At 54.1% G+C, this 13,077-nt stretch overlaps 1 protein-coding gene across 2 annotated transcripts in view; it reads right to left on the bottom strand.

Annotated features, from left to right (window-relative positions):
* The window catches only part of Gng7 (G protein subunit gamma 7), a 58,337-nt gene that overhangs the window by 39,526 nt on the left and 5,734 nt on the right, over positions 1-13,077 (bottom strand). Inside the window, exons 1-2 of one of the 2 annotated variants that reach the window (XM_013350712.2) lie at positions 4,298-4,425; positions 1,380-1,433 (exon numbers count right to left, since the gene is read on the bottom strand). The gene's annotated coding sequence lies outside the window, so the exon portion shown is untranslated. Of the gene's footprint in view, positions 1-1,379; positions 1,434-4,297; positions 4,426-13,077 lie in introns of those variants that run through there. The other variant, XM_005359016.2, reaches the window with a different exon arrangement.

The raw sequence follows: 13,077 nt of genomic DNA, 5'->3' as shown, positions 1-13,077 counted from the left end.
TCTGTGGCTTTGGAGCCTGTCCTGGAACTAGCTCTGTAAACCAGGCTGGTCTCGAACTCACAGAGATCCGCCTGCCTCTGCCTCCCGAGTGCTGGGATTATAGGTGTCATGCCGGGCTTACTTTTTAAATTTTATCTTATTTTAATTTTAGAGAGAAAGGTAGTCCAGACTGGCCTCAAATTCACTACATTGCTGAGGCTGACCATGTTCCCTCCAGCCTCCTCCTTCCCGGTGTCAGGGGACAGGCACATGCGGTTACATTTCAAATGGTATGAGTCACACGGGTCAATACAGCGCTGTCTTCTAATGTACCCCTAAATTAGGAAGAGGTACAGGCACGGGATTATACCCCGTGTGTGCAGTACTCGCGGAGGCCGGAAGGTGGCGCCCGTGCTCTATAATGAGACCCTGTCTCAAACCACGGCCAAGTCCGGAGACCCCCTTTCCCGACAGCGCACCCCAGCCTCAGGACCGGGAGCTAACCGGGCGGAGCGGGGTGCCGGCATGGTACGGAACAGGTGGTGCAGAAAGCAAAGTCAACCCCAAAATCATGACCCTGGAGATGAGGAAATGGCAGCGGGAAACGGGGTGTGAGAAACGGGGTGCGGGATAGGGTACAGGAAACAGGTGTGTGGAAACGGGTTTGTGGGAAAGGGGGTGCAGGAAACGGGGTGCTGGATAGGGTACAGAATATAGGGGTGTGGGAAACGGGGTGCAGGAAACGGGGTGTGGGAAGTGGGGTGCAGGTGAGGGTGCAGGAAACAGGGGTGTGGGAAATGGGGTGTAAAAAACGGGGTGCGGGTCGGGCGGTGGTGGCGCACGCCTTTAATCCCAGCACTCGGGAGGCAGAGGCAGGCGGATCTCTGTGAGTTCGAGACCAGCCTGGTCTAGAAGAGCTAGTTCCAGGACAGGCTCCAAAACCACAGAGAAACCCTGTGTCGAAAAAACAAAACAAAACAAAACAAAACAACAACAACAAAAAAAAAAAACGGGGTGCGGGACAGGATGCAGAAGACAGGCGTGAGAGAAACAGGGGTGGGGAGAGAGGTGCAGGATATTGGGGTGCAGGAAACGGTATGGGAAAGGGGTACGGGAGACAAAACAAAGGCTGGGAAAAGGGGTAGGAAAACAGGGGTGCAGGAAACGTAAGCATGGGAAATGGGGTACAGGAAATGGGATGTGAGAAATGGGGGCTGGAAACGGGGTGGAGCACCAAAGCGTCTGGCAAACTCTGGGGTGGAGAGAACATGGCTGTGTGGGGCCGAGGTCACCCCACAGAACCAAGGCCCCCTTCCCCGTCCGTGCGGATACTGTCCCACAGGACTCCTCACTCCCACCCAGGCTTCAAAGCCGAGCAAGGCACCGAGCACAGCACCTACCTGCACCGAGTCCACCGTCCCAGAACCGAGGTTGCAACCAGAAGCCTTCGCTCCCTGGAAGAGAAACACTGGGCGTTAATTTGGCACCGCGGGTGTCAGGTCGGGGGTCCAGACAAGCTGTGGGGTTCGGCCTGCGCGGGCCGGATGGGAACAGCAATTTACCGAAAGAATGAGGCGGAGTTCCTAATTCACCTACTGCGTATTCGAAAGGGAAGTGGCGGGTGGGCATGAACGTGTCAGAGACAGTCGTCTGTAGAACGGAGGCAGGGGACTGCCCATCAGAGGGCGGTGGCCGACCTCCCAGGTCCCCGTGCGCCTCTCCTGAGGGTCACACCAGGGCAATTCTAGAAAGCGTTTGTATACAGTGGGAGCTCAATAAATGCTGGACTTGACCAGCATGATTCATGGGGAAAGAAGGGCACTTCTGTGCTATTTCCCAACCTTAATCCCCAAAGACACATTCAGTGTGTGTGTGTGTGTGTGTGTGTGTGTGTGTGTGTGTGTGTGTCCATCTTGTGGATTCTAGGGCTCGAACTCATAACCTCAGGCTTGACAGCAAGCTCCTTTATCTGCTGAGCCCTCTAGCCAGCCCTTACTTTATTTTATGTTATTTGATGCAAGATTTCACTATGTATTTGACTTCAAACTCACAATCCTCCTGCCTCTACTAGTTCAGTGCTTGAGATCACATGCTAGGCTATAAACCCTTTTTAAAATGTTATCTTTTTTTAGATTATTTGTTATGTATACAGTAGTCTGTCTACATGTATGCCTGCAGGCCAGAAGAGGACACCAAACTCATTACAGATGACTGTGAGCCACAATGTGGGCACTGGGAATTGAACTCAGGACCTCTGGAAGAGCAGTCAGTGCTCTTATCTCCAGCCCTAAAATATTATCTTTCTCCCTCTTGAGACGGGGTCTCTTGAGCCCAGGCTGTCCTCACTCACTTTTATAGCCTCGGCTGGCTTATGCGGTGCCCCGGGCCTGGTGCATGCTGGGAGAGCGCTCTATCCAAGTATCTTTCTGAGGTTTTTGGTTTTGCAAATGCAGCTGCAATCCTGGCTGCCGCCTGCAGGTGGCAGCGCCGCTGCAGGAAGCGGCTGGAATCCTGCTTGCACCGAGCCCCGGCTGGAGTAACACGCCCATCCACCGGGATGACCCCAGCCACTTCACACGAAACCCAGGCAACTGAGAGTTGCACACGTGCTCACACCCAGGCTGGACACTAAGTCGTTGGAGGAGCTGAGGCACATGCTGAGTGCAGAGGGAGAGCAGCTGGCCCCAGAAACCGGAAAGGGGGGGGGGGGAGGAGACACACGCCTAGGGCTCATGGTGAAGGAGCAAGGCCCGAATTCTCAATAATAACTTAGGGTCCTCTTAGGCGGGTCTCGAGCTGTTTCCCTGAGGGAGTTGAGCAGCGTCCACTCTGTCCCGCGTCCCCAGACAGCTCTGTGGGTCCCCGAGGTCGTCCTGACTCAAACTAGTCACAGTGACTCCAGGACCCCAACGGATGACCCGGGACCGACAAGGACCCTGTGACCACTTCCCACCTTTGTCATGCAAGGGCAGCAGAGAGTCCACAGGGCAAAAGGGCTGGTTGGGGCAGGACACCCCGGCCATCACTGAGACAGACCCCAGTCCTTCCACGCTCCAGGCCAGACCACAGAGGGTCCCCCAGGGTGGGACACGGGGCCACAGGGAGGGTGCTACACAAGACCTCAGCCACACCCACTCAACGCCCGGAGCCCGCAAGAGCTACTCTTGTCCCAGAGATCACTCGGTGCTGGAAGGAGAGGACGCTGCAGCTCTGGTTTTTGTGACCACTCAGAAAACAGTGTCGTGATGATCCCTGTCATCCACTCTATGGGCCACCGAGGGGCACGAGGAAACCTCTTACACACATGCGCACACTCGTGCACATGCACATAGGCGCGTACATGCACACACTGACCAAGTGCACGCAGCGCCCTCAGAGTCCAGAAGGGATCACCAGAGCCCAGAGATGATGTCACAAATACCATGGGGATGCCGGGAATTGAACCCCAGTTTCACAGTTTTAGCGCCGAATCCCCCAGTCCCAGTCAGAGCTGGTTTTAAAAAGGAATTTTTTTTGACATTAAGTTTTTAGCTGATTTCTTTAAGCCCCAACAGCCATGGCCCCAAATTTCATCTCTCTCACCAATGGCTGTGATACCCTTTGGGTCAAGGTCTCTGAAAGACAGGAACGGGCAGTGGTGGTGCTCGCCTTTAACCCCAGCACTCGGGAGGCAGAGGCAGATAGATCTCTGTGAGTTTGAGGCCAGCCCAGAACAGCAAACAAAATCCATCCCGATGCACCCTTGGACCAGGCTGCCTTACTTTTTCTCAGGGAGGCCCAGAGGAAGGGGTCCCATGATCCCAAGGTGCAGTCCAGGCTGGCCTCGAGCTCACAGTTACCCTCCTGTCTCAGTGTGACCTTGGTGTTGTCACTGTCACCTTGACAAGGTATGGACGAGTGTCCCTGCAGGCGGCAATGCCATCTCGTGGGCTGGGATCGTGGGCGGAGCCCAGCGATCGCCTCTCTCTGCTTCCTGACTGCGGACTCGGTATGGCCATGATGGAGGGTGCTAACTGTGCAGGACAAACCCTTTCTTCCGTAGCCTCCTGTGTCAGGTGCTTGTCACAGCCATGGGCAGAACAAGGAGAGGACCCAGCTTCCCACAGCCTGGGGACACCGCGCACCGTTTTCAGCGTGTACCCTGGGTCCTGATTATACGCGACAGAATCTCTGGCCTCCACCCATCACATGCCAAGGACACTCTGAGTTGGGGTAGCCACACATGTCCCCAGGCATAGCCCAGTGTCCCCTGGAGGACCCAGTCACCCCTAAGTGAGCCCTGTTCCTCCCTACATATCTTTCAAGGTGACAGTCATACCTCCTCCAGCAGGTCGCCGCTCCTCCGTGGGGAGCGAGTGGGTGGGACGGGCTGTTTGAGCCCCCTTCCCTTCCTACGCTGACAGGGGCACGTGGCACAGGCACCCGGTCTTCTGCAGGCTCGATATAGCAAAGCGGGGCCCGTCTTTTGTGCCACATGAAGCTGTCAACCTCATCACCATAGCAACCATCTAAATATGTCACCCAGGAACACTGATTGCCAAGGCAGGAAGGCAGGGAGCAGAGGGTGACGGCTTCCTCTGCATGGGGTGCAGGGCACAGGCAAGAGAGCACAAAGCAGGCAGGGACCAGGGTGTGAGATGACTGGACCGGAGCTGGCTCTGTCACAGCTCTGAACAGACAGGGCCCAAGGACAGCTGAGTTCAGGACTCAGGACCAACTGCTCAAGGTCTTTTATGCTTTGGGTTGAACGTCTCAACGTCTAGGCTGACTTCAAACTCCTGGAAATCCTTCTGCCTCAACTCCCAGTTCTGCAGGGATGAGCATGTGCCACCATGCCCAGCTAAGGCCAGCACTGCCCAGGTGGAGGCTCCCTGCCCACCTCAGGATCAGCTGGAAGGCAGCTGGATCTCATTCATGGTCAGGATGGGGTCCCCCAGGCACTGGATACACTGTGGGTTGGGGACATGCCCTGAACCCTACAGATGCTCAGAAAGTCGTTGGTTTCCACTAACTCCATGCCAGGAACTCCCCTGGTGTGCCATGGCCCAGCATCCAGAGGGACAGAGTCACCTGACAGTTTCACCCACCACTGATGGGGACTGGTGTGTGGAGACAGTGTGAACAGCAGGATGGTCCACTTTGGACAAGAATAGAAACCTGCACAAGCTAATTTCTATTCAAACCTAAAGAGCTGTGGCCGCGAGATGGCTCAGAGAGTGAGGGCGCTCAGCGCCAAGCCTGTCAACCCAAGTTCAGTCCTTGGGACCCACGCGGTGGTGGAAGAAGACTGAGTGCCACAAGTTGTCCTCGGATCTTCGCACACATCAAGGCACGTGCACATACGATGCAGGAATGGAAGTTTTAAAAAAACGTAAAGAGCACCTATGTCCAAAGAGATTCACGGGAGCCCACAGAGTCACCTTGCAGAGGTCCTGATTGCAAATATGGACCGCAGACCAGAGCTCAGTGCCTGGCTTATCTTCAGGGCCGCTGTAGCTCTGCGTGCCCATCCACAGCCTGTTTCCTTTGTAGACCTAGGGTTGAACCAATGGCTTCCCCACTCACAGCAGAGCTAAACCCCAGCCCCTCACTGGGGAATTCTAGGCGGGGTTCCACCCTGACCACGCCCCAGCCCCTCACTGGGGATTCTGGGCGGGGCTCCACTCTGACCACGCCCCCAGCCCCTCACTGGGGATTCTAGGTGGAGCTCCAACACTGAGCCCGAGGTAGAGAAGGATAACGGAAAATATTGGGCTGCTCACAATGAGTGGATATTCTCAGACCTCCACCCAAGACTACTTAACATGCCCCAGTGAATCTAAACAAAGTCTGAAGAACTGTCCTCAGGGTATGATGTCACAACAAAGCTGGCCTGACCTTGGATTAGGATTCTAACAGGGAGCATCCTGGGGGAGACTAAGAGATCCCAACTCCAGGAGCTCAGCCTTGCTTCACTGTGGGAGGAACAAGGGGTCACCCTAAGACCTAAGTCTTGCGGACATCATTTGGGGGCACGCGGGGACTCCTCTGTTCTGGCCTCCTAAAGTAGCTTGTTCAGTCAATATATCCCAAAATGTAAAATTCATTTTAAAAAGAAATGGAGCTAGTAGACATGCAATTAGCTCCAGAAGGTACTTTGGAAAGGGAGCGTTTGGTTCCCATGACAGCCTCCTAATGACACGATTATGTAAAATCCAGAAAAAAATGCTAAAAACAGAATATGCAAATTAGAGAGGGATGGGCTCAGGGAGGGGACAGGTGGGAGAGATGGTCCCCCGTGTAGGGGGCTGTGCTGCAAGAAGCTTTCAGAACGTCGAGGGTGGATGTGGCAGCAGGATGCCCTCACCCGTGAGCCACCCGTGAGCCACCCGTGAGCCTTGTGGAGGGTGCAGCTGGGGCCGGACTGGAAGACAATAGCAGCTTTATGGGTGGAAAGTTCTAGAAAACCAGAGTGAATCAGAATGATTGAAAGAATCTCGGAGTGCTGGTAGTACAAGCCTATAGTCTGTTTGGGTGGGGCTGAGGCAGAAGGATTGCTCTGAGTATGAAGTCAGCTTGGGCAAGCACAGTGAGACCCTGTTTAAGAAAAACAAAACAACAATAACAAAACAACCAGCAAAGAGTAAGCCTGGCTACGGAACAAGAGCAAGACCAGCCCGAGGCCAGCCTCAGCCACAGAGGGAGTCCAAGGTCAGCCAGCCTTTGTCTCAAAATAAAACGTGGAAGAGGGCCAGTGAGTTGGCTCAGCAGGTAAAGGCGCTGCTGCCAAGCCTGATGACTAAATTTCAATTTTGGGGACAGGGTCTATGTAGCCCAGGCTGGCATAGAACTCACAACGTAGACCAGGTTGTCCTCAAACTCACAGAGATCCTCCTGAAGCGTGCGCCCCCAAACCCAGTCAATGGTAGAGTGCTTGCTTGGTGTGCACAGGGTTCAGTGCCCAGTGTGCACGGGGGTTCAGTGCCTGGTGTGCACGGGGTTCAATGCCTGGTGTGCACGGGGTTCAGTGCCTGGTGTGCACGGGGTTCAGTGCCTGGTGTGCACGAGGTTCAGTGCCTGGTGTGCACAGGGTTCAGTGCCTGGTGTGCACAGGGTTCAGTGCCTGGTGTGCACGGGGTTCAGTGCCTAATGTGCATGGGGTTCAGTGCCCAGTGTGCACGGGGTTCAGTGACAGATGTGCACGGGGTTCATGCCTGGTGTTGAAAACAAACAAAATGGCTTGGGGTCACTGGATTCAGTCGTGCAGATTTAAAGGAGTCAGATCAAAGCCACAGGTGAAATGTGGCCTCAGTTTGGTCCTGTCAACAAGTCCACTGAGAGGCGCAGCCACCTTGTTCCTTCACTGTCTAGGGGAGCTGAGCAGACACAACAGGGACCTCTTGGCTCCATGACACTGGGTGCACAGCATGGCCCTCCCTCACGAGCTCAAAGCCCTGGAGGGACTGCAAACTGTCCGCATATTGTTTTAGTGAAGGGGCTGAGGTCGAGGCTCAGCGGGTGCCGGGCTCACCCATTACACGCAAAGCCAGATTCTATCCCCTGCCATAAGTCAGGTGTGAGGGCACTTGCCTGTCACCCTGGCACTCAGCATGGGGCTCCACGGTGAGCTTGAGGCCAGCCTGGGCTACGTGAGACCCTGTTCTCAGACAAGTAGACCCGCCGTGGGTCCCTGTCCCCCACAGTCCTGGAGACTGGCTGAGCTGTCACCAGCTCTGGGGCCCGGCCGTGCCTCACTCTGCAAGGTCAGCTGAACCTGCTGAGCTGGTGGCCCTGGTTCCCCGCGGCCGCCTTTCCCGACTTTCCCAGCACAAAAGGCTCTCTCATCTCCGAGTCACCTTCACCTTGGCAGTGTGAACACTCTTCCTGGTTGTTCTGGGTGGGGAGTGCTGGGATCTGCAGGGTGCTGAGCTGAGTTCCCAGCCCCCACGGAGCCCAGGCCAATTATATCACCCCTCCCCCGTTCATGACATCCTGAGCCTGTCTCCTTCTGAGATTTCAAGTTCTGTATTATGTTACCAAGTCACCCACGCGTGGAGACACAGGATGCAATGCTGAGGGTCGCCTTGAGGTCTGGCGTAAGGAAGGGCTAGCTACCCTCTTGCCTCATCCCAGATGCTGTGGGCTCAAAGCCTTGAGCAGCGGGAAACACCTGCTGCTGTGTGTGCCCACGCGCCTGCCCTTCGCGCACCCGCCCTTTGCGCGCCCGCCCTTCCCGTGCCTGCCCTTTGCGTTCAGCCAGCCTGATGCCTGCACAGTGACCGCAGCCCCAGCATCCAACACCCTTCTCTGGAGGTCTAAAATTTGCTGGCAGATGGGAGGGACAGAATGACCTGATCTCAGGCCATGACCTTTAGGTCAGCCCCAAGCAGAGCAGAAGGTTAGCTCGGTGGATAGCACACTGGCTAACAGACTAGCCAGGTTCGATTCCCAGCACCCACAACCATCTGTATCTGTAGTTCCCAGGGATCTAACGCCCACTACTGACCTATGCAGGTACTGCACCCAACGTGGTGCATAGACATACACATAAGCAAATATCCGTACACAAAAATAAAAGATATTCATGTGTGTATATTATTAAAGAAGGGTTGGAGCTGGGGCTTGGCAGATAGAGCACCCCTTGGTATGTGCAGAGCCTGGAGTTCCACCCCCTGCACGGGGCAAGGTGGCACACAGCTGTCATCAAAGCATGTTTCTCTGGTGGGACATTTGAGGCTCAGAGACTTTAAGAAGTTCATCAAAGCCACATAGCTGGGAACTGGCATAAAAAAAGGAAACGCGTAGTCAAAAGACAACTTCCAAATGGCTGTTGCTTCTTGTCCTACCTGAAGGCATACCAGCTCTTCCCTCATTTTCTTCCAGAACACAGACAGTTGGAGGTAAGACATGTGACAACACACACGACGTCCCAGCACTCAGGAGGCTGAGTAGGAGGATCACAAGCCCAAGGCCAGCCTGAGCTACAAGAGACCCTATCTCAACCTCCTATATTCCCCCCAAAAAACCCCAGTAGAGCCGATGGGGTGGCACATGCTTTTACCCCAGCACTCAGAAGGCAGAGGCAGGCGGATCTCTGTGAGTTCGAAGCCAGCCTGGTCTGCAATGTAAGTTCCAGGACAGGCTCCAAAGCTACACAGAATAAAATCCTGTCTCAAAAAAAAAAAAAAGAAAAGAAAAGAAAAAAAAAGAAAAAGAAAAGTCCGTGGACTTGACTTGGTGAACCTCCCTCTAAATAGGCATCTTGACAACTCTTTCAACGTAAAATAGCATCATGTGTCATTTCTTTCTTTTTTTTTTTTTTTTTTTTGGTTTTTTCAAGACAGGGTTTCTCTGTGGTTTTAGAGCCTGTCCTGGAACTAGCTCTTGTAGACCAGGCTGGTCTCGAACTCACAGAGATCCGCCTGCCTCTGCCTCCCGAGTGCTGGAATTAAAGGCGTGCACCACCACCGCCCGGCATGTGTCATTTCTTAAAGCACAAGAGGACACTAGTCACACAAAATGGCTCAATTGTACAGCCTGGCAATGTGGAAAATCAGCCTAGTGTCAGTGGGTGACTCTGAGCAAGAAGAGCTGACAGCAGCTCTAAATCCTTGTCTTCCAAAGAGATTTCAGACCTGTGTCTTGCAAGGGAAGTTTTGGGTCTCAGGTACGGCCTGTACGAGTCCCTCCCTAGAGGAGCAGACATCACCCCAGCCCAACACCTACCCAGCAACCCCAGAGAGCCCCAAACGCATCTGCTAAACCACATCTGGAGTCCTAGCCCAGGAAAGCATACCACAGTAAGCAACAGATGGTTTAAATGTAGGACCTGGTGCTGCTTGTTACACAGTGTTGGCTGACTGATACACTCTCACTCCTGAGAAGCCAACCCTGAGTGGTACCCAGAATAAACAAAGAACAGCTTGCGTGTCCTGCCTCCTCAGTATGCTCACTCTTTGGGAACAGGCTTGAAAACTGAGCCGTTTTGAGAATTTTGTTGGTTAGGAAATGACACGATGCTGTTATACATACTGTGACGCGCCTTCAAAACAGAAGTGTTCTAACACATCCCGGTCTGCTTGGGTTGAGAATAGACTGTTTAAAAAGCTAGAATTTTACACATGGGGGGGGCAGCCACACACACGGAAAGCGCGGTAGAGACTGTGTCAGGTTGTGCGCAGCTGCGAACCCGTCTACGCATTCCACGCATTCCTCAATGAACCATTCTGAGACATAGTCACAGGAGGAAACACACCGTCCCCTCCCCCAAAACACAACCGAACCAACACATCCTCCTGGAACACAACGCGCCCGATTTAGCTCGGCATCGTCCGTTCAAAGCTGAGGGCTCCAGCTTTGCGAAGCTGGCTGTGTGCTACTGCTGAGCCGCGCGCGGGAACACTAGCAAGGAACCGGGTCCAAGTGGATAGCAGAGGCTGGTCTCGTGTAGCCCAGGCTGGCTCAAACTGGCTGAGAACGAGCTTGAACTTCTGATCCTCCTGCCTCCAAACCCAAGTGCTGGGCTAACTGGTCTGCGCCGCCAAGTCCAGTCATAAAGAATGACTTGGAACAGTGTTCACACAGCCCAGGGTGCAAACACTGGGTTAATTTAACTATCGGGAATACCTCAGAGGATGGAAAGGAGTCTTCACATGCTGAAGAGGTAATTAGGAGAGTCTTAAAGAGATTGACAGGAATCTGTGTAAGACAGGATAGGCAGACTGGGAAGGAGGCAGAGGCCAGACACAAGAAAAAGCCCACAAACCACAAATCACAGCAGCCACAATCTGAATATCCTGACACAGGCTAGACCCGTGCTCCACCCTGACCACGCCCCCAGCCCCTCACTGGGGATTCTAGGCGGGGCTCCACCCTGACCACGCCCCTAGCACCCACATATTGCACTGCACACAGTCCCTCCATCCCTGCCTCCCCTGCCCCCCAGTAGATCCCGTGCACCCCAGCTCAGCCCCTTCTGACCAGCCTGCAGAGCACTGGCTGGTGCGGGTGCTGATCCTGCATAGTGGGGTCTGGGCAACCCGAGGGAGACATGCTAAGACACAGATCTCACACGCAACTCCTCGGTCCCCAAGGACCCCTAAGTCTCTCACTTTTGAATTACTGTCAGCTCTGAAGGGAGGAACAGATCTGTGTCACCGCCCCAGAGAAAACACGGCCACTTAATTACACCTCTAAACACACTGCTGGGATCCCTGGCAGAGGCCACGTTACCGTGGGGGGCATCCCAGGCCTGAGTCCAAGCCCAGGCGTGTGCATGGCATGCGGGTCTTCCTTCCAGAGTCAACAGTGAGCCTGTCCCTGAGATACTGGGGGACATCTGAGGACAGAAATGGTCCCTCTGGGGAGCCCCTGGCATGGGTGGGTGAAGGCCGGGGACACGGCTAGCATGCTGCAGAGCCCAAGATGCGCACCAGGCATTTATCTGGTCAGGAGCCTTCAGCCTCACAAGGCCACCTCCCAGCCCAGAACCAGCAACCTCCCTGGAAGGCCTCCAGTCTCTACAGAAGCCCAGCTCCTGAGTGTGCCGACACAGCCTCTGCCTGCAGCTCCCTTAATTCTGTCATTGGTTTGTCCATGTCTGAGATGGCAGTGGGGATGAAAAATAAAGATTTTTTTTTCAGGAAGTAGAATGAAAATTTAATAGCCGTTTTTATATTTAGTTATATCAATGAAAAACAAAGATTAACATATTCTATATACAATAATGATATTAACTTAAGACAAGGGCACAGTTTCACTCTGTCACGGTCCCAGAAGTTCTGAAAGACTCCAGAAAAATGTCCATCGGATTCCAGAACATTCCAGAAAGTTCTAGAAGATTCCACAATATTCATTTTTCTCCTCCTGCTCCTCCTCCTCCTCTTCTTTTCTTCTTCAGACAGGGCTTCTCCATGTAGCCCTGGTTGTCCTAGTTCCGTAGACCAGGTGGGCCTCAAACTCACAGAGATCTACCTGCCTCTGCCACCCGAGTGCAGGGATTAAAGGCATGTGCCATGACACCCATCTTCTATTTGACTTCCTTTATATCTTGGCCCCATGGGCTCCACTTCCTCGGAACATGGCATTCACTGATCTCAGATCTGTTTTCACTTCTCTGGGTCAGCCTCCTTTCGATGACCCCCAAGTTATCTGGTTGGACTTTTCGTCTCGAGGAGCTGATCATTCAGTGGGCTGGGCCTCTCACTGGGCCTGGCACCTTCCTCTTCTCCAGGCTGACTGGACATGGAGCCCCAGCAAAGGGGAGAGACAGCCTCACCCAGGGTCACAGACGTGAGAGGGTTCACACCTGGCCTTTACAGGTTTGCTGGGGATTTGAACACACTGCCAGGCAGGTGCCCTTACCCACAGCCCCCAGGACCTGCCCTGCCCGAGCAGAGTCCTAGAGCAGCGAGGCTGGCTGGTCCCACAGGAGTCGGGCACGGGCACAAAGGCCAACCACGTCGAAGGGTGAGAACTGGGTCGACAGAGATCCTGAAGCCCAGAGTTTAGAAAGAGCCTCTGACACACAGAGGAACTCCCTGAGGCCCAGAAGACCATCTGAGCCATCCGTGGGTTTGACAGAGGCTAATGGCCCCTTTGGGTGCTTCCTGGGGTGTTCTCAGGCCAAGAAAGATAAAAACACTCATCTTTAGAAAAACAAAACAATAAAATTCCTGAATAGATGGTCTGGGGTAGGGGTGGGGGGTTGTCTTCCAAAACAGCCTGAAGATAGCAACCACCCAAAAAGATGAGTGAACCCACACAGCCTAGCCTGGGTTCCTCATACAATGGACTATTATCAGGTGGGGGGCAGGGGGACGGGGATGACCCTATAGCCACCTGGTGTGTGCGGCTGCGAGGGGGGGGGGATCTGAGATGTGGGGGAAGGGAATAGATTCAGTTTGGGAAATGCTCAACATAAGTGCTCAAATCGCTGCCTTGTATGGGATGTGGGAGTACAGGCCTGGGAGGCGAGGCTTCCGGGCCAGCCTGTACTACAGTTAAACCGTGTCAAGCTAACCCTGGCCAGCCTGCACTACAGTTAAACAGAGTCAAGCTAACCCGGGCCAGCCTGCACTACAGTTAAACAGAGTCAAGCTAACCCGGGCCAGCCTGCAC

The sequence above is a fragment of the Microtus ochrogaster genome, linkage group LG1 (assembly GCF_000317375.1).
Source record: "Microtus ochrogaster isolate Prairie Vole_2 linkage group LG1, MicOch1.0, whole genome shotgun sequence".
Classification (NCBI taxonomy): Eukaryota; Metazoa; Chordata; class Mammalia; order Rodentia; family Cricetidae; genus Microtus; species Microtus ochrogaster.
Note: the sequence above shows the minus strand (reverse complement) of the source record. Positions and strands in the feature narration are given on the sequence as shown.